We start from the raw sequence: 27,404 nt of genomic DNA, 5'->3' as shown, positions 1-27,404 counted from the left end.
ACACATGCATGCAAGTTCTACCAATCTCCAAATTAGCTTAGAAATCAAAATTGTGTTTGGAATATCATTTAATCATTACAACTTAAGAGATGTCTTCCCACTGTCAGCCATTACACAAACCTTTTCTCATTTTTGGTCATGTTTTAAATAGCTACCAATTTTTGTTCCATTTGGGACATGGATTTGAAATTCACTCATAAGTTTGGTAATAAACTTATTTGCATCTTTCAATCTAGAGTTCAATAGCCCACAGATCACACAATGTTAGGGGCTGGAAGGGACCTCAAAAGATCATCTAGTCAAACCCCTCTGCCAGAGCAGGATCACCTACACCAAATCACACAGAAACACATCTCCAGAGAGGGAGACTCCACAGCCCCCTGGGCAGCTTGTTCCAGTGTTGGCACCCTCACAGTGAAAAAACTCTTTCTCATGTTTACATGGAACTTCCTATGCCTCAGCTTCCACCTATTGCCACTTGTCCCATTATTGGGCATCACCAAGAAGAGCCTGACTCCATCCTCCTGGCACTCATCCTTTATATATTTATGAACATTAATGAAGTCATCTTTTAGTCTCCTCCTCTCCAAACTAAAGACACGCAGCTCCCTCAGTCTCTCCTCATAAGGAACATGTTCCACTCCCTTAATAATTTTTGTGGCTGTGCTGGACTCTTTCAAGCAGTTCCTTGTCCTTCTTGAACTGAGAAATAAGTCTCTCTCCTCCTTCTGGACTGAGACAGCCACCAAAGCACACTGCTAGCTCATGATCAACCTTCCATCCACTAGGACCCCCAGGTACTTTTCCCCTTCACTGCTCTCCAGCAAATCAGTCCCCTACCTATACTGATCCATGGGGTTGTTTCTCAGGTGTAAGACTCTACACTTGCCCTTGCTCAACTTCATTAAATTTCTGTCTGCCCAACTCTCTAGCCTGTTTAAGTCTCACTGAATGACAGCACAATCCTCTGGAGTGTCAGCCACTCCACCCAGTTCGGCATCATCAGCAAACTTGCTGACAGTGCGCTTTGTTCTCTCATCCGGGTCACTGATGAATATATTGACTAGTACTGGTCCCAGTACAGATCCCTGAGGGACTCCACTAGATACAGGCCTCCAACTAGACTTTGCCCCATTGACTACAACTCTCTGTCAGTACTTAAAATCATCAAGTCCTTTCAGAATTTATTAAAGGATATTTTTAAATAATCCTAGTTCACAGATACCTTAGTAGAACTAATTGCAATTTTGATAGCCTGATCATGATGCTTATATAAAATGAAAGATTAGAAGGGATGCTGAAACTTATGCTATGTTTAGCATTGACTTCAATTTACATTTCAAATAATATAAAAGATAAATGACAGAAATTTAGGAAAAAACAGCTTGGCTTTGCAGCTTCTACTAAGTTAGTTTTAGGTATTAAAACAAAAGCCCCAAAGCAACTGCGTTATTTCAGGCATTTATTAGAAATTCCTTCTCTCTTGTAAACAGGGTACCCACACCTGTTTATACACTTGTTTGTGTTCTGTCCTAAAAGGGTAAAAGCCCTAGCTCACCTAATACGGTTAAATTTAGCAAACTGCCATTCTGACTGGGTAAGCTCTGTGGTCAAGGAGCCTTTAGTCTTGGGCTGAATTGATAGGAGGAGATGAGCAGGCAAACACAACATGCTTCTGCCTCATTGCTCTCTGCTGCTGTATCCTGCCATGCTTTTGCCTTATTTGCTTTGCAGCATTACGTCTGCTAAGTTCCAAGCCAGCTTTGCTGCATAATAGCAAGCCTTGATGCTTTGGGCTTATATACCTGGAATTTAGTTTACCAGGAATAAGCACTAAGTGCTTTCACACGATAGGCACACTTAGCCAGCGTGACATTGGGCCCATCTGCAAGACATTGTGCCAAGTCTGCACATCTGCAAGTCTTCTGCCAAGTCTGGGAGCTCTGGAAAGGACACAGAGTCATCCAAGAGGAACCAGGATCATGTCAGAGATCATCTGCCTCTCTCCCACCACCCTGTTAGAGCCTGTGAAGATCCAGAAGCTTCAACAGCTATCAAGACACTGACAGAACTCTCTTCAAGTATTTGGGTACTGTCTGGAAACTATAATTTAGCCCCAAGAATCTGGAGATAATATTTTGTGAGCAAATACAGAGAGGCTTTAAGTAACTAAATTTAAACCCCTTCTGCCTTAAGCAGAAAGAAGCTTTTCAAATCTCTCTAGTGGGCAAGCAGTATAATAAACTGCAAGGACTTCTTTCCAGTTCTAATGTTTGTTGCATTATTGCTAGTTATTTCTTAAGTGTTCTAGATTCCCTGTTTTTCCTTCTATGCAATGTTTTTCATGACCATGCAAAGAACCTGATTAAAAATAAGTTATGTGGTGAGATTAAATACATTATTATTTAAAATAATAAACTATATTAATTCTGAAAATAAAAAACCCACACCCATACCATTACACTACCACCTTGGCACCAGTGTTAATACCTTTTCACAAAGGCTCAGCTAGATAACCAAGTAGGTTTTTTTGCTGAGATCTTTCAGGTTAACAAGTTGCATCAACACAGTACTGTAAGCACCATGATGCCAGGTTAGTTACAAGAGTGTGGATGGACAACATCAGCAACAATCTTCAACAGTAGTGTTAGAATTGACTGCATCACCAAAAATGTAACCCAGGCACGTACTTTAATTTAGATCATTTATTTTGGTAGCCAAGTCAAATTAAGAAGCCTTACTCCATTTCTACATGTTTGGAACTGCTCATGGGCCTTGGAGTGAAATACATTAGATCCCTAATCCGGTACACTGAGTAGGCTCCAGAGATGGAACAGGAGGCTTTCATGGCCTCTGCTGTTCTAAGCAGCACTCACACTAGATTTATGAAACAGAGAACAGCAGTCACTTGGAGCTTTATATATATATAAAAAAAAAAAAAAAAAACCACAAAAAAACCCCCACTTTTGAGCAAGGTCAACATTAGATGCTTCAGAAGCACATGCAATAAATTCAAAAAGGATAGCCTCTTTTCCTTCTAAGATCACATTTTAAACACCAGCAATTGATGGTGTAGTATCTGAACATTAAATGCTGATAGATATAGGCAACTAAGTACCACCACTGCTTATCCATACACCAATTCTTCTCCCATTTATGGAGCTCATTGACACATATATTTTCTGTTCCTTAGCTTCAAATTTGACACCTTTCAATGCCTCAGAATGCTTCTTTAATTATCTGCCTTATAAAACACACATTTCAGTACGGCTTCATTTACCACTAAGGTAAATTGCCTATTCTTCAAGGCCCTTTAAACATACTCCAAGCTTTTATCTATATTTCCAGCATTACAATACTCCTTGCCTCAAATTTTTCAGATTCTCTTCCTTAAGGCATAACACTGAAATAGGGTTTTCTATATTTTATGGTGATGTTTTGTTTCATTTTGGGGTTTTTTTGTTTGGTTGTTTTTTTTAAACTAAGATTTGCATTTCTGCTTCAAACATGCAGTGTTTTAATATTTGCAACAGGAAAGAATTTAGAAACTCCATGCATTTCTGGTTTTCTTTACATTTGAATTCTCATATTATTTTTACATACTCCAAGGAAAACACAACAAACAACACACAAAAAAACCCAAACACCAATACTTACTTTCCTCATTTCAAAGAGGCCAAAAGCTCTGTGCTAGTTTGAAGCAAGCTAGAATGTTTTGGTAAAAGAACTAGATAATGGGCAGTGAAAAAGTAAACACGGTTGTGTCTCTTCACTCACAGTCACACTGAGAACTCTGGGAAGAAGAAGTAAAACATTCTCCATTTTGTCTTTCATTCTGCCTTTGCCTTCAGACCTAGTCACATCTCATTAACCTTGCTCCCACTAACCTTGCTCCCTAACCTCTTGGCTGCACCTCTATTCTTCCTGAGAACTGGGGTAAGGTTGAGAGGGCAAGGGGAGGTGTTGGGGTGGTTTGAGAGGCCCTCCTGGGGACTCAGGTTTCTGGGAGGGGAGTTGTGCTTCTGTATTGTTTATCCTTTGTATATTTCTGTATATAACTGTATATATTGTAAATAGCTGCCTGTATAATTGCTGCTGTAAAATAAATAGCTTCATTTATATTCCCAGAGGCCGTCTGAGTTAGCTGGGGCAATTCCAAAAGTGTGGGGGGGGCGGGTAAGAGCCCAAACCATCACATTTTCAATTGGCTTTCCCAACGTGGGGCTAAATTTACTTGAGTGACTGTTCATTGGCTCTGGGAATTAAAATGGAGCTAATAAGGCAGCTATTGTACTTGTGTGGGGCATTACTCAGGTCTGGTTTTGTTTTCTTGGCATTTAGTTGGATAAAGGCTCAAATTGTTGCTTATTTTATTGATTTAGCTTACAAGAAGGCTAAAGCCAAAGTTTCAAGCATGTTCTGGAGCTGGGGTGATTTTATCCTTGGTTATGCTGGTTTTAATGTCTCTGAAAACCTTACCCATAATATTACAAGAGTACTTAACAATAATGTTACAATCAATCGAGGTTCTGCTTTATCTACTGCTCTCATGAGGGTCATCCAGCCCCAAACTGAAATGCCAAGGCCATGCAAGGATTTTTACAGAAAAGAAACCATGGCGAGATTGCTGTGCATTATCATGGCTCTTATGATTTTAGTTTTCATATTAATTTTGGTATTATGTGTGAAAAATTCAAAACCAGCTTCAGTAAGAACTAGGAAAAATTCTGTGTCTCAAAAGCAGTCTCTTTCACAGCAAAACAAGGGAACACAGTTATCTGCTTCCCCCCTGCCAGCCTCTCCACCCTCCTCTGTAGGTTCTGGGAATTCTGCCAATATTCCTGGAGGGAATGTAAACAAGAAGGATAACAATAACAATGGGCAGGAGCACAGGCAGGTACCCAAAATCAGAATGTTCCTAGCAACAATGATAACACGTCAGGTATGGCAGGCATCCCAAGAGGACAGGCAAATAATCCCACTAATGCTGGTAACGCTAGCCCAGTCAGTCCAAATCCTAATTACACCAGCTCAGCCAATTCGAATCCCTAGTCAGCAGACCAGAATCAGAGCTCTGTTAAATCTCAGGCAGATCTGAACTCACAAGCTCCAAGTCAGACCCCTACTGATTCAAACCCTCCAGCAGACACGTCCAAGTCTGCTGCTGTTCAGGCCCTTCTGGCACCTGCTAAGGCAAAAGCTAAGACAAAGCGTGGTACACAGGAGGATGTAAGAGATCAGCAAGAGAAGGAAGAGGAGGTAGTTAGTCTGCGAGACCTCGAGAATGTGCTGAGACACCAATACTCAAATGAGAAGAGTGTTGTGAGGTTGGCTGCCAAGAGAGAGGATGGTTCCAATGAGTTTTGGAGTGCTATGAGGAAGGTTCTGTTAGGCCAGGGACAACCAGATCAACAGGAGGAAGAGGAGGAAGATGATATCCAGGACTCCAATGATCCACTCAGAGAAGTCAGGGAAGTTAGAAAAGAATACCCAAGGGAATCAGGTGAGCCAATCCTAAGCTGGCTAGCGAGATGCTGTGGCATTAGTGCTAATGCCCTGCAGGTAGGAGACAAGTCTGCCAAGCAGATGGGACCACTCATCAAGGAGAGTGGAGTGGACAAATACCTAGCAAGTCCTCTTGGTAAGATTAGCTTGTGAACACGTCTTTTGTTGGCTGTGGCTATGAGATATCCTTCCCGAGATGATTTCCCATGGGCTGCCAAGAAGTGGAACACTATTGAGCAGGGAATTAAGCTTCTGAAGGAGTTAGCTGTGAAGGAGGTGCTTTATGGAGATCATGGCACTCATGAGCCTGACGATATTCCTTTGGGAACAGGTCTCATGAAGAAGCTGATTAAGCTTGCTCCTTCATCCTATGCTAACATCTTGGCCAGTAAGTTTCTATCAAGGAGTGACAATGGAAGGTCTTTCACAGTTGGTGAATTCACTGACCAGCTCAGGCAGATGGAGGACAGCTTGTCCCATTCTGGTATAATCTGTGCCATACAGACTATGACTACAGAGCTTAAAGATGGTATTAGAGATGGCATTAAGGAGAGCATGAAAGAACTGAAGGAGGATCTCAAAAACATTACCAAACTGGTAAAGGATACCATTCCTGCATCATCTGAATGGGTGCATGTTTCTGCCATCAGGAACAGATGCCCACCTCCTGCAAGGCAATTCCAGCCCAGGAGGAGACAAATTCCACCCAGACATCAGCAATCACGTGCGTCACTGTGGATACTTCTGCATGACACATACGGTGAGAACATGAACAAATGGGATGGTAAACCTACTTCAGCTCTTTCAAAGAGAGTTAGGGATCTACAGAGTGGCAGAAACAGAGGCAGCAATGCCAGGAAAGTAGCTGTCACTTCTTCAGCTCCTGAGAGCAACTGCAATTGTTCCAGCAGTTGCAATTCCTCTCACAACAACACCAATCACTGTGTACACCCTACATGCCATGTTCAGCATTAGGGGTGCCCTGCCTCCAGCCAGGAGGAGGAAAGGGATAGTGCAGAGAACCGAATCTATTGGAATGTATTCATTAGGTGGCCTGGCAGTTCAAAAGTTTGGAAATACAGGGCTTTAGTTGACACAGGTGCTCAGTGTACTTTGTTGCCATCAAATTGCAAAGGGACAGCGTCCATATCTATTTTTGGAATCACTGGTGGATCTCAAGAGTTAACAAAGATACAGGCTGAGATCAGTTTAATTGGTAAAGAGTGGAAGACACATACTATTGTAACTGGTCCTGATGCGCCTTACATTTTGGGAATTGACTTTTTGAGACAAGGATGTTTCAAAGATCCTAAGGGTCACAAATGGTCTTTTGGAAAAGCATCTGTAGAGATTGAGAATGGTAAACTGAAATTATCCATTAGACCTGAACTTTAGGATGAATCTCCAGTTGTGCCGGACATGCTGGAACTCCAGTACGAGCTGGAATTGAAGGAGGCTAAATGGTATGCAACCATAGACATTGCTAATGCTTTCTTCTCTATTCCCATAGCAAAGGAGTGCAGGCCTCAGTTTGCATTCACCTGGAGAGGAATCCAGTACCAGTTCAACCGTTTGCCTCAGGGGTGGAAACACAGCTCAACCATCTGTCATTCAGTCATCCACAATGCACTGGAGAAAGGTAAAGCTCCAGAGCACATACAGTTCATTGATGACATCATTGTGTGGGGCCAAACTGCTTAGGAAGTCTTCGAGAAAGGTAACAAAATCATTGACATTCTGTTGCAAGCAGGTTTTGCCATTGAGAGAGACAAGGTCAAAGGACCTGCCAAAGAAATTCAGCTTCTGGGAGTGCGGTGGCAAGATGGTCGCCGTTACATTCCTCAGGATGTGATCAACAAAGTCTCTACTATGGCAGTTCCCACCAGTAAGAAGGACACACTTACTTTTCTTGGTGTGGTGGGATTTTGGAGACTACACATTCCTGGTTTGTCAGATTGTCAAACCTCTGCATGATGTGACTCGTAAGAGAAACAAATTCGAGTGGGGACTTGAACAACAAACAGCCTTTGATTAGATCAAACGAGAAATAGTCCATGCAGTGGGCTTGGGACATTCTGTACATGGCTGCCAGTGACAATGGTCCAACTTGGAGTCTTTGGCAGAGAGCTCCAAACGAGACACGTGGTCTTCCACTTGGTTTCTGGGGACGTTGCTACAGAGGTTCAGAGACAAATTATACCACAACAGAGAAAGAGATTCTAGCAGCCTATGAAGGAGTGAAAGCAGCTTCTGAAGTGATTGGAACTGAATCACGATTGCTTTTAGGTCCTAGACTGCCAGTTCTAAAATGGATATTCAAAGGCAAAGTGCAGGGTCGTGCGCTGTGAGCCAGGAACAACTGATAACCTTGGAGGAGTTACACCATAAACCTTGGGCTAGAGCTGCGTAAAATGACACATACTTAACTGATAAGAAAGAGGAATTTACGACACGCTGACCTGATTTTATTGCAGAGTCTGTTGTACTGATAAGGAGTCAGAGCATATGGTTTCTTGTGCGGATAAGAGATCTTAGCTAGGCAGAAGTTGTGAAAACTTAGCAAGAAGCTGAGTTGGAATAGCCAATCAGCAGTATACGCGAGAAGCTTAATGAACCAATCACTGAGAGCCTTCTGTATGGAGTAGAACTGTACTGACTATAAAAGATAGTAGATTTGTTACAATAAACGGAACCATCTTGGCATCCAAGAGTCTCCCCGTCCCCTGTTGCGGCAGCAAAGGTTCATCACAAAATCATGCCACAGATGCAACCTGGTCTAAATGGATGGCTTTGATAACTCAACGAGCACGAATGGGGAATCTTGATCGACCTGGTCTGGTGGAGGTGATCACCAACTGGCCGGAAGGTACAGACTGTTCCAAACCTCCAGAGGTGAAAATAATCCATGCTGAAGAAGCTCCTCCCTATGGTGATCTCTCTGATCAGGAAAAGAACTATGCTTTCTTCACAGATGGTTCCTGTCGTCTTGTTGGGAACAAGCAAATATGGAAGTCAGCAGTTTGGAGTCCAACTAGGAGAGTTACCGAAGCGAAGGATGGCGAAGGAGAATCCAGTCAGTTCGCTGAGGTAAAAGCTGTCCAACTTGCTCTTGATGTAGCTGAACGTGAAAATTGGCCTATCCTTTACCTCTACACCGACTCATGGATGGTAGCCAATGCTCTATGGGGTTGGTTAAAGAACTGGAAGAAGAATGTTTGGCAGAGGAAAGAAAAGCCTATTTGGTGTGCTGATCTATGGCAGGACATTGATTCACGGCTGGAGAGAATTCCAGTGAAGGCGCGGCACGTAGATGCACACATGCCTAAGAGCAGAGCTACTGAGGAACATCAACACAACCAGAAGGCAGACCAAGCTGCTAAGATTGCTCAAGTTGATACCAACTCTAACCTTGACATCGATCTTGATTGGAAACACCGAGGGGAACTGTTTTTAGCTCGGTGGGCCCATGATTCATCTGGACATCAAGGCAGAGATGGAACATACCGATGGGCTCGCGATAGGTCAAATGACTTGTCCATGGACGCTATCACCCAAGTCATCCATGACTGTGACATTTGTGCTGCTATTAAGCAGGCTAAGCGAATCAAGCCCTTATGGTATGGTGAGAGATGGTCAAAGTACAAGTATGGTGAAGCCAGGCAGATTGACTATATCACTTTACCTCGATCTCGTTCTGGCAAGCAGTATGTGCTGACCATGGTAGAAGCCAGCACTGGATGGTTGGAAACCTATCCAGTTCCACATGCTACTGCACGTAACACCATTGTTGGTTTGCAGAGACAAATCATGTGGAGACATGGAACTCCAGAAAGAATAGAGTCAGACAATGGCACTCATTTCAAAAACACTCTTGTGAAAAACTAGGCCAAAGAGCATGGTATTGAATGGATCTATCACATACCCTACTATGCACCAGCTTCAGGGAAGATTGAACGCTACAACGGTTTGCTGAAAACCACCCTAAAAGCCATGGGGGGTGGAACTCTGAAAAACTGGGACAAACATTTACCACAAGCTACCTGGTTGGTAAATAGTAGAGGTTCAGTAAACAGAGCAGGACCTGCACAATCAGACTTGGTCCAAACAGTAGACGGTGATAAAGTTCCTTTTGTACTTGAAAAGAATCTGTTAGGGAAAACTGTTTGGGTATTTTCTCCTTCGGGCGAAGGGAAACCTGTCCGAGGGGTGGTTTCTGCTGAAGGTCCTGGTCATACATACTGGGTAATGCAAGAGAATGGTGAAATTCAGTGTATTCCACAGAGAAATCTAACCTTAGCTGAGAGAGTTTAAATTCAGAATGTATAACACGAGCTGTTAGGAGTTTTCTGTTCTAGGTAACATCGGCATCCAACACTGAGAGAAATCTACAGTACGTGAGCACGAACCCAACGTCACCTGGGAGTCCCTGTTCTGAGCTTTTGAATCACCTACATCTGATTGAAGTGTGAACTGAACTTGTATATATTGTTTTATTGTAAATATTGGTTTAGATTACATCGGATAATTCTCAGCGATACTCTGAGCGAAGTAGACAAGGGGTGGATTGTGCTAGTTTGAAGCAAGCTAGAACATTTTGGTAAAAGAACTAGATAATGGGCAGTGAAAAAGTAAACACGGTTGTGTCTCTTCGCTCACAGTCACACTGAGAACTCTGGGAAGAAGAAGTAAAACATTCTCCATTTTGTCTTTCATTCTGCCTTTGCCTTCAGACCTAGTCACATCTCATTAACCTTGCTCCCACTAACCTCGCTCCCTAACCTCTTGGCTGCACCTCTATTCTTCCTGAGAACTGGGGTAAAGTTGAGAGGGCAAGGGGAGGTGTTGGGGTGGTTTGAGAGGCCCTCCTGGGGACTCAGGTTTCTGGGAGGGGAGTTGTGCTTCTGTATTGTTTATCCTTTGTATATTTCTGTATATAAATGTATATATTGTAAATAGCTGCCTGTATATTTGCTGCTGTAAAATAAATAGCTTCATTTATATTCCCAGAGGCCGTCTGAGTTAGCTGGGGCAATTCCAAAAGTGTGGGGGGGCAGGTAAGAGTCCAAACCATCACAAGCTCAAACCTAAATCATCAGAAAAAAAAACAAAAAACTCCATAGAAAGGGACATACTTGAAGACCCCTTTATTAGAATAAATATTGCAGCTTAGCAGCTATTAAAACCCCCACACAACACACTATATCTGCTAAGTCTGGGAGGCTTAAACTGCCTTCTTCCTTCTAGCTATTGTTTTGCCACGTCAGGGACTACTCAAGATAAATCATTCTAGTGGTGGCCCCATATTTTTCAGATGTTGAGCAGATAACGTGACACAAGCAAAACAAGATTTTATTCAGCTTAATACTTCAGCCAATTGTAATGAGAACATTTCAGGCAGCTTAATTTGTGCAAAAATGGCACTGCTCTAAACAGGCACCGCAAAGTGCAAGACATGGCTAGGTTGAATTACGCATAATATTGTGCTCCATCTCCAAATGTGTCAAAAGGACACACTACTCAAGGAAAGCACATGAATCTAACTATTATGTGGCCCATCCTCATGGTAATTGTTCAGCATTTTAAACTGTCAACAGCAGGAAATTAAAGGCTATATTAATACCTATTCCCTGTCACAGGCATTTATGAACCTGTCTCCACAACCTTTTGTGGCAGACAGCACTAGAAATTAACTACCCACTGTTTAAAGAAGTACTTTCAGCTATTTCAATTTGTGGCAGAAGGTCCAAATTATACCTAGAATAAATATCCATCACATGCCCTAAACACCTGCCACAATACCCACTTTCATAGAATCAACCAGATTGGAAGAGACCTCGAAGATCATCCAGTCCAACCTAGCACCCAGCCCTATTCAGTCAACCAGACCATGTCACTAAGTGCCTTATCCAGTCTTTTCTGGAACACCTCCAGGGACGGTGACTCCACGACCTCCCCGGGCAGCCCATTCCAATAACGAATAACTCTCTCTGTGAAGAACTTCCTCCTAAAATCCAGCCTAGACCTCCCCCAAAACAACCTGAAACTGTGTCCCCTTGTTCTATTGGTCGTTACCTGGGAGAAAAGACCAACATCCACCTGGCTGTTATAGACCACCCAACCAGGATGAGGAAACAGATGAGATATTTTACAAACAGTTGGAGGCTGTCTCAAGATCTTCAGAACTTGTCCTAGTGGGTGACTTTAACCTGCCAGACAACTGCTGGGAACTTAATTCAGCAGAGAGGAGGCAGTCCAGGAGATTTCTAGAGTGCATGGAGGACAGCTTCAAGACCCAGCTGTTAAGTGAGCCCACTAGGGGTCAAGCTCAGCTTGACCTGCTGCTCTCCAACAGAGAAGGGATGGTAGGAGATGTGACAGTGGGAGGCTGCCTGGGGTGTAGTGATCACGAGATAGTGGAGTTTTCAATATGCAGGGAGGTAAAGAGGCACTACAACAAAGCCCACACCTCGGACTTTTGGAGGGCAAACTTTAATTTGCTTAAGAAACTTATTTCCAAAGTCCCCTGGGCAGCAGTCCTTAAAAACAAGGGGGTCCAGGATGGTTGGACCTACTTTAAATAGGAGCTTTGGAAAGCACAGGAACTGGCAGTTCCCATGTGCCGAAAGATGAGCCGTCGGGGAAGGCGACCAGCCTGGATGAACAAACAGCTCCTGAAGGATTTGGGGGAAAAAAAGAGGGTGTATCACCTCTAGAAGGAAGGGAAGGCTTCTCCTGACGTGTTTAAGGAGATAGCCAGATTATGCAGGAGAAAAATTAGAGAGGCTAAGGCCCAGCTAGAACTTAGGCTGGCTACTTCTGTGAAAGATAACAAAAAGCACTTTTATAAATTTATCAATGCTAAAAAGAAGGGCAAAAAGAGCCTCCACTCCTTACTGGACCAGGAGGGGAACACTATAACTGATGACGAAGAAAAGGCTGAGGTCCTGAATGCTGCCTTCGCCTCAGTTTTCAACAGCAAGGAGGGAGGAGTTCAGGGCAAGTGGCCTCTTGAACTGGGGGATGGGATCGGGGAGCGGTGTGTTCCCCTGGAAATTCATGAAGAATTAGTTCAGGACCTGCTGAGCCATCAGGACACCCACAAGTCCATGGAACCAGATGGGATCCATCCCAGGGTGCTGAGAGAGCTGGCAGCTGAGCTGGCCAAGCCGCTCTCCATCATTTTCCAGCAGTCCTGGCTCACGGGAGAGGTCCCAGGAGACTGGAAAATGGCCAATGTGGTCCCCATCCACAAGAAGGGTCCGACGGAGGAACCTGGGAACTACAGACCCGTCAGCCTGACCTCAGTGCCAGGGAAACTGATGGAGCAGGTTATCTTGGGGGTGATAAGAGCACACCTGAGGGATGGAAAAAGGCTCAGGTCCAGCCAGCATGGGTTTAGGAAGGGCAGATCCTGCCTTTCTAACCTGATCTCCTTCTATGATCAGGTGACCCACTTAGTGGATGTGGGGAAGCCTGTGGATGTGGTCCATCTGGACTTCAGCAAGGCCTTTGACACTGTCCCCCACAACAAACTGCTGGCTAAGCTGTCAGTCCGCAGCTTGGATGGCAACACTCTATGCCGGGTTAGGAATTGGCTGGCGGGCCGGACCCAGAGAGTGGTGGTGAATGGTGCCACATACAGCTGGCGGCCAGTCATTAGTGGTGTCCCTCAGGGATCAGTGCTGGGCCCCATCCTCTTTAACATCTTCATAGATGATCTGGATGAGGGCATGGATTCAGTCATCAGCAAGTTTGCAGATGACACTAAGCTGGGGGCAGAGGTGACTGAGTTGGAGGGCAGAAGGGCTCTGCAGCGGGACCTTGACCGCCTGGACAGATGGGCAGAGTCCAATGGGATGGCATTCAATAGCTCCAAGTGCAGGGTGCTGCACTTTGGCCAGAACAACCGCATGCAGAGATACAGGCTGGGGTCAGAGTGGCTGGAGAGCAGCCAGACAGAGAGGGATCTGGGGGTGCTGATTGATACCTGCCTGAACATGAGCCAGCAGAGTGCCCAGGTGGCCAAGAGAGCCAGTGGCGTCCTGGCCTGCATCAAGAATGGTGAGGTCAGCAGGAGCAAGGAGGTCATTCTGCCCCTGTACTCTGCACTGGTTAGACCACACCTTGAGTACTGTGTTCAGTTCTGCGCCCCCCCATTTAGAAGGGACACTGAGATGCTTGAGTGTGTCCAGAGAAGGGCGACGAGGCTGGTGAGAGGCCTTGAGCACAAGCCCTACGAGGAGAGGCTGAGTGAGCTGGGATTGTTCAGCCTGGAGAAGAGGAGGCTCAGGGGTGACCTTATTGCTGTCTACAACTACCTGAGGGGTGGTTGTGGCCAGGAGGAGGTTGCTCTCTTCTCTCAAGTGGCCAGCACCAGAACGAGAGGACACAGCCTCAGGATGCACCAGGGGAGATTTAGGCTCGAGGTGAGGAGAAAGTTCTTCACTGAGAGAGTCATTGGACGCTGGAATGGGCTGCCCGGGAAGGTGGTGGAGTCGCCGTCCCTGGGAGCTGTTCAAGGCAAGGTTGGACGTGGCACTTGGTGCCATGGTCTAGCCTTGAGCTCTGTGGTAAAGGGTTGTCTTGATGATCTGTGAGGTCTCTTTCAATCCTAATAATACTGTGATACTGTGGCTACAGCCTCCCTTCAGGTAGTTGTAGGCAGCAATGAGGTCACCCCTGAGCCTCCTCTTCTCCAGGCTAAACAACCCCACCTCACTCAGACTCTCCTCATAGGGCTTGTGTTCCAGGCCCCTCCCCAGCATCGTCACCCTTCTCTGGACATGTTCCAGTTCCTCAACATCTCTCTTGAATTGAGGAGCCCAGAACCAGACACAGTACTCAAGGTGTGGCCTGACCAGTGTTGAGTACAGGGGAAGAATAACCTCCCTCGTCCTGCTGGCCACGCTGTTCCTGATACCGGCCAGGATGCCTTTGGCTCTCTTGGCCACCTGGGCACAATGCTGGCTCATCTTCAGCCTACTATCCACCGGTACCCCCAGGTCCCTCTCTTCCTGGCTGCTCTCCAGCCACTCTGTCCCCAGCCTGTAGCACTGCTTGGGGTTGTTGTGGCCAAAGTGCAGAACCCTGCACTTGGCCTTGTTAAATCTCATCCCATTGGCCTCTGCCCACCCATCCAGCCTGTCCAGGTCCCTCTGCAGGGCTCTCCTACCTTCCAACAGATCAACACCTGCTCCTAGCTTGGTGTCATCTGCAAACTTACTGATGATGGACTCAATGCCCTCGTCCAGATCATCAATAAAGATATTGAACAGAACTGGGCCCAGCACTGATCCTTGGGGAATACCACTAGTGACTGGCTGCCAACTGGATGTGGCACCATTCACCACCACTCTCTGAGCTCTGCCATCCAGCCAGTTCTTGATCCAGCACAGAGTGAATCTGTCCAAACCATGAGCTGCCAGCTTTGCTTCTTGTGGCAGACAGTGTCAAAGGCTTTGCTGAAGTCCAGGTAGACTACATCCACAGCCTTCCCCACATTCACCAGGCAGGTAACCTGATCATAAAAGGAGATCAGGTTGGTCAGGCAGGACCTGGCCTTCCTAAACCCTTGCTGGCAGGGCCTGATCCCTTGGCCATCAGGTAGGTGCTTTGTGATGGCACCCAAGATGACCTGTTCCATGACCTTGCCTGCCACTGAGGTCAGGCTAGCAGGTCTGTAGTTTTCCGGTTCCTCCTTCCGACCCTTCTTGTGGATGGGCATCACATTGGCCAGCTTCCAGTCTTTGGGGACCTCTCCAGCGAGCCAGGACTGTTGGCAAATGATGGAGAGTGGCTTGGCCATCCGAGCTGCCAGCTCTCTCAGAACCCTAGGACGGATCCCATCCGGTCCCATGGACTTGTGAGGATCCAAGTGACTCAGCAGGTCCCTTACTTCTTCTTCCTGGATTACAGGGGGTCTATACTGGTCTCTGACTCCATCTGCCAGTTCAGATGGCCAGCTGTCCTGGAGACAACCTGTCCCTCTACTGAAGATTGAGGCAAAGGTGTTAGGCACCTCCATCTTTTCCTCATCCTTTGTCACTATATTCCCCTCTCCATCTAGTAAGTACTGGAGGTTGTCCTTGCCCCTTCATGCCACCAATATATTTATAGAAACATTTTTTAATTCTACTTAACAGCTGTGGCAGCCTAAGTTCTAAATGAGCTTTTGCCTCTATAATTTTTTTCCTAGACGACTTTGCAACATCTTTGAACTTTTCCTGAGACACATCCCCTTTTTTCCAAAGGCAATACACCTTCTTTTTTATCTTTAATTCCTTTAGCAGGTCCTTGTCCATACAGTCTGGCTTTCTCCCTCGTCGGCTCTTCTTCTGGGACAATGGCACAGCCTGTTCCTGTGCCTTCAGGAGTTCTTTCTTGAAGTAGGTCCAACATTCCTGGAGCCCTTTGTTTTTAAGGGCTATTCCCCAAGGAACTTTCTGAGTTAGTTCCTTAAATAGGCCAAAGTCTGCCCTTCAGAAGTCCTGTGTGGAGGTTCTGTTGATGTCCCTCCTGGTTTCACCATATATTGAAAAACCTGTAATTTCACGGTCACTGGACCCCAGGCAGCCTCCAACCACCACATCCCCTACCAGCCCCTCTATTTCTGAATAGCATGTCAAACAGGGCTGCACCCTTGGTAGGCTCACATAACAGCTGAGATAAGAAGTTGTCCCACACACAGTCTAGGAACCTTCTAGACTGCCTCTTCTCTGCAGTACTCAAGTCCCAGCAGATGTCTGGCAGATTAAAGTCACCCACCAGAACAAGAGCAGGTGGTCTTGAGGCAACCTCCAGTTGTTTAAAGAGTAATAAATCAACCTCTTCTTCCTGGTTGGGTGGTCTGTAACAGACTCCTAGCAGGATGTCAGCCCTTTTGGCCTTCCCCTTAATTCTCACCCATAAAGACTCAACTTGATCATCCTTAATCTCTACCTCCATGACATTCAGAGCATCCCTAATACACAGGACCACTCCTCCATCCCTTCTCCCTTGCCTGTCTCTCCTGAAGAGTCTGTAGCCATTGATTACAGCACTCCAATTGTACGAGTCGTCGCCATCACAGAAACGTGGTGGAATAACATCATAGTTTTCCTCCTGCACCAAGGCTTCCAGCTCCTCTTGTTTGTTACACATACTTTGTGCATTAGTATACACACGCTTCAGCAGGGCTGCTGGTTTTACCCCTATCTCTGGCCTACCACCCTCAGTCTCCTTCAGTTTATCTCTAGTGCTGTTGTGTTTAACCCTCTCCCCCTTCCACTCTAGTTTAAAGCCCTCTCAACAAGCTAGGCTAGGGTCCTTCTCCCGCTCTGAGTCAGTTGCACTCCACCTGTTGCTTGCATACCCAGAGCCATATGAAGTTCCCCAAGATCAAAGAATCCAAGCTTTTGTTGGTGGCACCAGCCTCTGAGCCACTTTTTAATCAAGTACAATTTCCTATTCCTCTCAGCATTCCAATCTGTGACTAAGCCACTCTCCATCATTTATCAGCAGTCCTGGCTCACTGGAGAGGTCCCTGAAGACTGGAAGCTGGCCAATGTGATTCCCATACACAAGAAGGGTCGTAAGGAGGAGCCAGAAAACTACAGACCTGTGAGCCTGACCTCAGTGCCAGGCAAGGTCATGGAACAGGTCATCTTGGGTGCCATCACAAAGCACCTACAGGATGGCCAAGGGATCAGGCCCAGCCAGCATGGGTTTAGGAAGGGCAGGTCCTGCCTCACCAACCTGATCTCCTTTTATGATCAGGTTACCCGCCTGGTGAATGTGGGGAAGGCTGTGCATGTAGTCTACCTGGACTTCAGCAAAGCCTTTGACACTGTCTGACACAAGAAGCTCCTAGCCAAGCTGGCAGCTCATGGTTTGGACAGATTCACTCTGTGCTGGATCAAGAACTGGCTGGATGGCAGAGCTCAGAGAGTGGTGGTGAATGGTGCCACATCCAGTTGGCAGCCAGTCACTAGTGGTGTTCCCCAAGGATCAGTGCTGGGCCCAGTTCTGTTCAATATCTTTATTGATGATCTGGACGAGGGCATTGAGTCCAGCATCAGTAAGTTTGCAGATGACACCAAGCTAGGAGCAGGTGTTGATCTGTTGGAAGGTAGGAGAGCCCTGCAGAGGGACCTGGACAGGCTGGATGGGTGGGCAGAGGCCAATGGGATGAGATTTAACAAGGCCAAGTGCAGGGTTCTGCACTTTGGCCACAATAACCCCAAGCAGCGCTATAGGCTGGGGACTGAGTGGCTGGAGAGCAGCCAGGAGGAAAGGGATCTGGGGGTACTGATAGATAGTAAGCTGAAGATGAGCCAGCAGTGTGCCCAAGTGGCCAAGAGAGCCAATGGCATCCTGGCCTGCATCAGGAACAGTGTGGCCAGTAGGACAAGGGAGGTTATTCTTCCCCTGTACTCAGCACTGGTCAGGCCACACCTTGAGTACTGTGTCCAGTTCTGGGCCCCTCAATTCAAGAAAGATGTTGAGGTGCTGGAACATGTCCAGAGAAGGGCAACAAAGCTGGTGAGGGGCCTGGAGCACAAATCCTATGAGGAGAGGTTGAGGGAGCTGGGCCTGTTCAGCCTGGAGAAGAGGAGGCTCAGGGGTGATCTTATTACTGTCTACAACTACCTGAAGGGGCATTGTAGCCAGGTGGGGGTTGGTCTCTTCTCCCAGGCAACCAGCAATAGAACAAGGGGACACAGTCTCAAGTTGTGCCAGGGTAGGTATAGGCTGGATATTAGGAAAAAGTTCTTCACAGAGAGAGTGATTTCCCATTGGAATGGGCTGCCCAGGGAGGTGGTGGAGGCACCATCCCTGGGGGTGTTCAAGAAAAGACTGGATGAGGCACTCAGTGCCATGGTCTAGTTGACTGGATAGGGCTGGGTGATAGGTTGGACTGGATGATCTTGGAGGTCTCTTCCAACCTGGTTGATTCTATGATTCTATGATTTCATATCAGTCAGGTTATTCATCTTAAACTTGAAATAAACAAGTGTGATTTCTCCTAGATTTCCTAGTAGTGTTCTGGCTTAGAAGAACTTAATTTGCAAGAGCACTTCTGGAATGAAGAGGACATAAGCTCCCGAGGAAACACAGAGGAAAATAATTTGTGGTTTGTGAGAAGTCTACAAACACACTTCTTCCCTGTTTTAGTCCAATTTTTGTGAAAAGCAAAGTTTTTTGTTGTTTTTTTTTTCATTAATCCTAGAATTTAGACAAGATTCTCTATCAATTTCATCAAGTACACAATGTTTCAGATCTTTTAGAAGATGAACCCCTGTGATATTACTGGCTTCACAATAAGGTAATATTAATTGAAGTACAGTCTATTTAAGGCAGCATGAAAATCTTACATTAGGCTAAACAATACTGAGAGTTGAAGTTTTAAAAGGCATAGCTTACACAGTACTGCATGTCTCTTATATTAAGCCCAAGTCATTAAGACTTTTGAGACATGATAAAACAAGTATTTTGTCTTGCATTGACTAGAAGCAAAACTAATTTATAACCTGGTTCTTGATCCTTTAGCCTGTGTTATTCTAAACAACAAGAAGACAATTTATTCTCAGCAGAATCTGAGAAAGTTCTCCCTAATGTTAACAATGACAGTGAAGTTCAAACTAAAAACCAAGTCAGTCTTTTCCCTTTCAGATAGAATACACTCCAGTTGAAGCACTCACTGGAACAGACGAGAAGACATTTCACCAATTCTACTGCACCCATGATTGCTCTAAAATCTGTCTTTTGGGATTCCAGAAGGGCTAATTCTTTCTTCTTCTCCTACCTGGTTTTGTCATACTGAAGAAGCTCATACCTGCTGTCACATATGTAGTTTTCTGAAAAACATGAGAAATTGAGACAGTTCCCATTCTTCTCTTCTCATATTCACATCAGAATATGACAGCTTCAAGTATTCCCTTATGGGTTTTTGGGAGGGTTTTTTTTTGTTTGGGGAAGGGGAATCCATCCCTACTGTGCAATGCCCATTAGGCCAACAGTAGGGAGTGGTTCTAAAGCGCTTCCTCTCAAGGGACTCCATCTGGCCAGCACACCAGCCAAAGTTTCAAGAAAGGAAGGTCCTGGTTCAGTTTTGACACGAGCTGATAAAGTTCCAATCAGGCAGCTTGTGATCTGAGGGGACAGGAGCAAAGAAATAAATCTTCTGGGTCAGCTTTAGAATGAGAATTTGACACATGCCTATATATAGACTCAACTTACACACTAATTTTTAAGTTTTATTATGCTCTAGTATTGCATCTTGAAACTCTACACAACTGTATTATTTTTATACAGCTCACTGGAAACATAAATACCCACTTTGAAAGTAGATTTTCTCCTCACTCATTTAATGGAGAATTATGAATCAAATGACAAAGAATAATTTCTCTAAAATTAGCATAATCATGTTATGAAGCTTCATAAGCTGTTTGTTTTTTTTATTAGTAAGGACTACTGCAAATTACAGACAAATATAGTAATTAAAAGCTATATTGCTATTAGAAAATTAGCACAAAGGACATACCATACATATAATCTGCACATATATATGTGCTCTACATGGTATATTAAAACTACATAAAACTGGAGACAGGAGAAAGAAGAGATGTTAGTTTTACTGACCTTTGATTAAACTACAGTAAGACCAACGTAATTTAGAAATTTTACTATAAATGCAAAAGAGAAAAATTACCACAGTTGCAGTTGGTGAATCCACCCGTCTCTGCAAAACAACAAACTTCTTCCACTTACTCTTATGAGCAACTCCACAGTATTGCTCCTTAAAGCTAAAAGGCCTTAAGAGCTACACAAAAGCACCAAATAAGCACTCCAAATCACAGCAGTTTAAGCCTTTCTCACATCATTTGCTTTGACTAAGTTTTCCACCTGTAACAGGCAAGTGGCAGTTTTACTATTTTATAAAAGTAAATACTCCTGGGATAAATTTGACATTAATATTCACAGAACTGATTATCAGGTACCTAGGTACTTGTTTCAGTTTTTATCTGTATAGCTTAGCAGCTTCTCCACTTTGTTAAACCACAAACAATTAGTTAATGCAAGTTCACTTTCATTATCAGCCTAACAGAAATGTTCTTCAAACAGGCCAGCCCCTCACCCCTAGCATCTTATACTAAGCTCATACTGCTCCAGTGTAATTAAATGAAGCTCAAGCTCCAGACTAAACCGACAGAAGGCACAGGAACTGGTCTCTCACAGTCATCTTGTTCTTACTCCATGTTATGGCTGTCAAATGCACATAATCATAACAAAATTTCAACTGGAACAAAGTTTCACTGTTTATAAAAGTTTCCTCTACTGAAAGTGTAAAGTAATGTTTAGGACAATTTTGTGCAGTAGCAAATTTCTGCTAGGCCAGAGAGTATTGAACTGTACTCTCCATTCTATAACAAAAACTAATCCCATTGCATGACCGGCAGCATTTCTGTTTAGCAAATCAACAATTGCAAATACTTTGACAAAGTAAGCTTAGGCATCGTTTGCCTCTCGGCACAGTTCACAAACAGTTTGTGGCCTTACGATAAAATTCATTAAATCCAATCTGAAAAGGAGAATTTACAGCTCAGTTAGCAAGTCGAGTTTATAAATAGATGCTTTCAACTACAATGCATTTACAGTCATTCAGGCAGCACTGAATACATTTGAAAACTAGAATATTTTTTATAACAATTAAAACTTTGCATATTGTTGTTCATATAAATAAAACAAGAATGATCTTTAGTCTCAAAAAGAGCTCAAATTCATTGTTACCCAAAACCTACTACGAAGCCTGTTTTCCCAGTATTTTTGTGGGAAAGGGGCAAGTGACAGAAATGGGGTTTGGTTTTTTAAGTTGCTCTCAGTAGCAGAGATCTTTTTGAGCTCTAATAAATTCAATTATATCAACTGGTCCTCAAGACTTCTAAAAAGAGCAAATACAACAATGAGATGGAGGATGACTCAGAAGAACCTTTCATTTGGAGATTTGCTGTGTAATTCAACCTTATATGATTTTGTTCATTAATCTAGCTTCTTAGGTGGAGATGAGTTAAGAGCCAAATTTTTAACCTATTTTTTAAATTGTGTTCTCCTTTTTATGATCAAAAGGAACCTCAGGGGAAGCTGACAAGTTGTTTTCTGAGATTATGGAAGAGGCTGGGCACATGCAACATAAAGAAAACTGTATCAGCAAAATTTTTGTTTTGGTGACTGTCAGCGTAGTTCAAGTCTGACCCACACAACTGCAGAACAATAATCAACTATTGGGTTACTCTATTAAACAGGCCAATATATCGATAAGTGTGCTCAGACACATCTTTAAGTTCAAATCACCTCTCCTCCTTCTTTTTAAAGACATTTGTAACTAATGCTATGTTTCATCACAATGGTGCTGAATAGATAGGGGGAAAGGACTTCAAAACCTTCCCCTTTATTTATATTCTCATTTCCCTCTAACTCACTACAGTTTGTAAATGCTGAAATTCTAAAGCTATGCCTCAGAACAAACACACAAAAATTTAAATCTATTCACATACCATGTAAGCTTCAACACTGTGATAAAGCATAGAAAAGCCTAAAAGCAACCTTGTTCTGCTAAGGGAAATTTTTCACCTTAACAAGGGGGTTTGGTTAGGTTAGTTGCTAGTGGCTTTTTTTTTCCCAGTCTGGAGAACTGAGCAAAGACTAATTAGTCTCTCACTACAGAGTCCAGCCCTCACAGAAATAACTTTGTGAACTGGTCTGAAAGGGCAGCTCTCCAGGTTAAGAGAGGAAAATTTAAGAACACAGAAAGCTGCTGTTATGTGCGCTCTACTAATAAGCTGTCATTATAAACTACTTGCTACGGATGGAAGCTGACTCACTTATAACCATGATCTATGATAACATGAACTCAACATACATAGGTTGCAGCAAAACCAAAAAGACAAGAGATTAAGCTGCAGTCTGTATCTCAGCTGTTCAACAGCTCTCCAAGACCATCTTTCTTGTATTTCCCCAGAGTGAAGACTAAAAAGACCATACTACATCACACCTTTTCTCTTCCCCTCCGGTCCCCACAAAAAAATTACCAATAGGAACTCTACAACAACATCAACTACTTACATTTATCACAATTTCTCCCATGTGCTTATCTAGGTAAAAGAAACACTTAACGCTGTTTTCATCTTACAAAGCATAGATATCTTACAGCATTAAAACTACTGCCGTGAAGAAAATTACTGATCTCAACTCATAGGTACATGTCTCATCTAAGTAGCACGTATTTCACAGTCATAGTTCTAGACTAGAAGAGAAACAGACAAAAAAAGCACTGGCTGAAGCAAAGCCTTGGAATCCTAAACATTTCTTTGCAACTTGCTCTTAACTTTCTCCACCACCTCGGCACAAAATTTTGCACCCTTAGTCTCTGCAAGAACGCGAAAAAAGCACTGAGCAGAAAGGGAAAGGGAGAGAAGCAGCAGAACTTTTTTCCCCCTCACCTCCCCAATACACAGGGAGGCACAAGACGACGCTCCCCACCCTTCAGCATCCTGCGCCGGGAAGCCATTCCAGCGGCTGAACGGCCAGGGGGGAGAATGACAACGAGACTCCCCTCTCCGCTTCCCCTCACGCAGACCCAATCAGCGGGGGGCAGAAGCAACACCCCTTCTGCGGTCGAGAGAGGCAGCCCTCAAGCCCTCAGTCGCTGTCACGGCCCATTGCAGCCACTCGTCGCCCTCAGCGCCGGTCGCGTCCCACCACAACAAAGGAGGAAGAGAAAGAAATGGAGAGGAGCCCTCCGTCCCCCGTCGGAACCAGATTCGCCCCCTCCCCCCAGCCCATACACAACCGGCGAGGCCGCCCTTCCCAAAGAGCAACCACCTAACACCTCTACCACAACGCGGCTAGAGCACCATCCGAATCCACCCCAAAACGAACTAACCTCTTCCTCAACGAGCTACACAGCCACCTTTCTGCGCACCCACCTTCCCCGCGCCCATTGGCTCCCGTCGTGCCCTGCCCCCGGCGTTGGGCGAGGAGGCAGTGTATTGGCTCTACAGACCGTCACTTGAGAAACAGGGGACGAAGACTGAGTAACGGAAGTCGAGGCCTGGCCTGAGCCGACGATTGGCGAATTTAGCTGCCAATCAAGTGCCCGCAGGGGGGGAAAAAAAAAAAAAAAAGAAAGACGCAAGACGAAGGGAGATTGAGTAGGGTAGGGGTGGCTGCGTGGCTCCCCGACCAGGGGCGGGGAGACGTCGTTGATTGGTCGCGCTACCTGTCATTCTGCACCACGCGACCGTTAGGGGTGGTTGACTGGGAAGTGAGAAGCGGAGAACAGGTTTGAATGAGCAGCAGGCGCGCAAGCTGTACTGGTGGGTGTACAGCGCTTCCAGCTTCCGTAACTTCCTGCACCGGGCGCAGTAGGAAGTAGTGAGTTGCTTCTTATAAAAATTACTTCTTGAAAAAGAAGAGCAAACTGGTTTAGGCTGTCTGTGGCCAGCCTGTCTCATCAATCATATCAGGCGGCCTAGAGAGCATGCACAAGGAAGTTCACCTCAAGGCCATAAGGGGATGGAGCTCCCCCCAAGTGACCCCCAGAGGACCCCTGCAGTACATAATAAGCATGTGTGTAGAAGATTTACATATGTAATGAATTCCTACAACTAATATGAATGTGCCAATAATTTCTTAGAAAAATCATGGTTATATATGACACGTAATCATATATTGTCAGAATTTTACTGACCTGGGGGCGTTCAGTTGGAATGATCACCTAGGTGTCTGGCATCAACCTAATAGATACCTTTTCTCTAACACCTCAAAGGTTTTAAGGCTTTTTATTTTTTCCTGTATTTAGTAACAATTATGGCAACCCAGATGGAACTTCACTTTTAAACCTCAAAAGATCCTGGGGTCATGGACCTAGACTGGCCAGCACCAAGGATTCTCGGTAAGGACCCCAATCCCCAGACTGAAGAGCCTCAGAGTAAGGACCGCTGGATTGAGGGTATAAGCACATTTCTTTTAGGATATCTGCCCATCAGTTATGGCAAAAGCCACGGAGGGTTTGGTTAATTCATGGGATAGAATGTTAGAGTCCCTGTTTGGTTTTGGAACATATGTTGAATGTTACTACAGTATTGGTAATTAACACTGTCTTTGTTGTACTTTTTGTTGTCCTCTGCTGTTGTGCTAAGACTGTACCTGCTTGTGTTCTTCCTTGTATTTAATATGGGCAGTCTTTGTTAATCACCATAGCTAACCTTATGTAGTCATGATTAGTTGCATAACCTTGCAACAAAAATCTGGGAGGGACCCAGTAATATGAAAAGAGATAACTCAATACTGTAACATGTTAATAATGAGAATATGTTAATATTAGACTGAAACGTTAGTGATGATAAATGAGCTTGAGTTAATAATTAATTCCCGGGTGGCATCCCACAGGATCATGGATGCATATCTTTGTGTGGATGCTGATAAATGATAATAAAAATAATGCCATCTGTGTGTATAAAATGTGTGGTTCTTATAGGTGTGGTGGTTTGGGTGTTCCCTGCCCCCCCCCACTTTAGAAATCACCCAGACTAGTCTCAGACGGCTCTGGGAATATAAATGAAGCTATTTATTTACAGCTAGCACAATATACAAGCAGATATTTATAATATATACAGTCATATGCAGAAAAATACAAGGTAAAAGGTAATACAGAAACACAACTCCCATCCCAGAAACCTGAGTCCCCAGGAGGGGCTCTCAACCACCCCTTTCACCTTCCCCCTGCCCCTCTCAACCTTACCCCAGTCCTAAGGAAGAATAGAGGTTCAGCCAAGAGGTTAAGAAGCAAAAGTGAGTGGAAGGTGAAGTTAGGGAGCAAGATGTTGCCCAGCCAGCAGCCCGAGGCAGAGTACGACAAAATGGCGAGAGTGTTATCTACTGTTTTCGTTTCTTCTTCAGCAAGACTCTGAGTGGAGTAGACATCACCATTGTTTTCCTTTCACAGCCTATGATCTAGTTCTTCTCACCAAAACATTCTAGCTTGCTTCAAACTAGCACAATCCACCCCTGTCTACTTCACTCAGAGTATTGCTGAGAATTATCTGATCAAATCTAAACCAATATTTACACTAAAGCAATATTTACAAGTTCAGTTCACACTTCACTCCAGCTATCTCAGATGTAGGTGATTCAAAAGCTCAGAACAGTTTGTCTCCTCACAGGTGAGACGAGAACAGGGACTCCCAGGTGTTGGAGAACACGTTCGGTGGAGCGCTATGGGAAGATGACTCTTTGTTCACCAATATGGTTAGATGGTCAAATCCACTTTATTTCTGTAATACAGTGACTTATATGCGTTCTAGCAAGAGGCGTGCTCAGCTTAAGATTGGTTACAGTCACAGGGTCCAGAGTTACATGTAAGGTGTGCACAGGTTAACTTATCACAACATTCTAAGGGTCAGCCTCCCAGACCACCCACTCCAGCCCCTTGGTTATCTAGTCTCTGCCCACTGCAGCTGTGTGTGGGGTGCTCAGTTGTTTACATCTCGATTTCCTAGCCTCGCTGGGAACCAAGGATGTTCTCAGCGCAAGTTACCCATGTTTATGACTTTATGTCCTCGACTGGTGAGAAATTCTTCCACAATTCCCTCTTTCTCTTTTTGAGCAACCCACACCTGGCTAACTACCTTAGTTAAGCTCTTCTTAAGGCAAGCAAAGATAATACAAGCGCATAGCAAAACTATTATGAAAATGACAAATAACCGTAAGCCTTCTCCTAATAAGCTGCTTAACCACCCCGGGATTGTCCCAAACAGGTTCTGCAACCAGTCATCAAAAGTCAATGTTTCCTTTTTGATCTTGTCAATATGACCTTTCAACCAGGTTATACTCTTGTGAATGGACTCACCATGATCTGATAAATTCAAACAACACATCCCTTCGAAGTCCTCGCAGCCGTGTTCTTGGGCTAGCAAAAGAAAATCAACGGTTGCTCGATTTTGCAACAGGGCATGACAAAGGCTATTTTGATCAACCAATAGTTGTCCTAAAACCTTTGTGGTGACATTGGCTTGTTTTGCTGACCAACACGTGAGTCTCTCTAGCTGTACTAATGCTTTTCCAGCTGCTCCTCCTGGTAGAAATACAGCTAAGGCAACACGAGCAGCTGTGGATAATAATTGAACGCTGTCATTGCAATTAGGACTCAATTTTAAAGATCGCTTAGGCCAGCGTCGGGATAGGTTCCTAAGTTGATTAAGATGAGGGGCAAACATTGTCAATTTACCCAGATAACATGGACCTCCATAAACGTTCTTTGGTATGCCTTGCCAGGCTCTATCACCACAAATAAGGAACACACCAGTGGGAAGTGCCTTGGCGGTTCTGTTGTTCCACAACAGATGACCTCGGCCCCTTCTTGATGCTTTGACACCATTGTGCCAATTGTTTGCTCCAAAAGCACCTAAGGGTCTAATACGGGCCTTGTCACTGTCGTTTGAACCGCAGTGTCCGCCCTCATTGCTAAGGAAGTTATCATAGGCTGTTTAACGCAGGGGTGAATGGTGCAGCTACAAATCAACAGTGCTACAATCAAAAGGAATAAACCTGTTAGAGCTTTCATCAGTAGCATTAGTCTGGCAAGCTAATAACCCAAGCTTAGCTAACAATCCCAAAAGCTATTTCTGCAAGCGTCAGTAAGTCATTCATTCAGAAACCCAAAAGTCCAGACGAACATCACAGTCACAGGAGAGTGCAGGTGTGCCATGTCTTCACTGGCTCTGTGTGGCAGTCGACATTGCAGATTTGTAGGTCAATCAGCTGTCAAGTATTTCTCCTCATACTCCCATAGTTCTGGGTCCACTCGATGTTCTCATTACATGAAGTGGAACAAGCCAGGGTCCAATCAATATGATTGATAA

The 27,404-nt window shown here is 44.6% G+C and overlaps 1 protein-coding gene across 4 annotated transcripts in view; it reads right to left on the bottom strand.

Annotated features, from left to right (window-relative positions):
- LOC135192867 (mothers against decapentaplegic homolog 2-like) overlaps positions 1-23,541 on the bottom strand; it is a 244,992-nt gene extending 221,451 nt beyond the window's left edge. For 2 of the 4 annotated variants that reach the window (XM_064176239.1, XM_064176242.1), the window contains exon 1: positions 23,426-23,498. The gene's annotated coding sequence lies outside the window, so the exon portion shown is untranslated. Of the gene's footprint in view, positions 1-19,288; positions 19,341-23,425 lie in introns of those variants that run through there. The other 2 variants (XM_064176240.1, XM_064176241.1) reach the window with 2 other exon arrangements.
- Between the last annotated feature and the right edge of the window lie 3,863 nt (positions 23,542-27,404).

This window comes from Pogoniulus pusillus, chromosome W, assembly GCF_015220805.1.
Source record: "Pogoniulus pusillus isolate bPogPus1 chromosome W, bPogPus1.pri, whole genome shotgun sequence".
NCBI classification, from domain to species: Eukaryota; Metazoa; Chordata; class Aves; order Piciformes; family Lybiidae; genus Pogoniulus; species Pogoniulus pusillus.
This window is presented reverse-complemented; position numbering and strand designations above follow the sequence as displayed.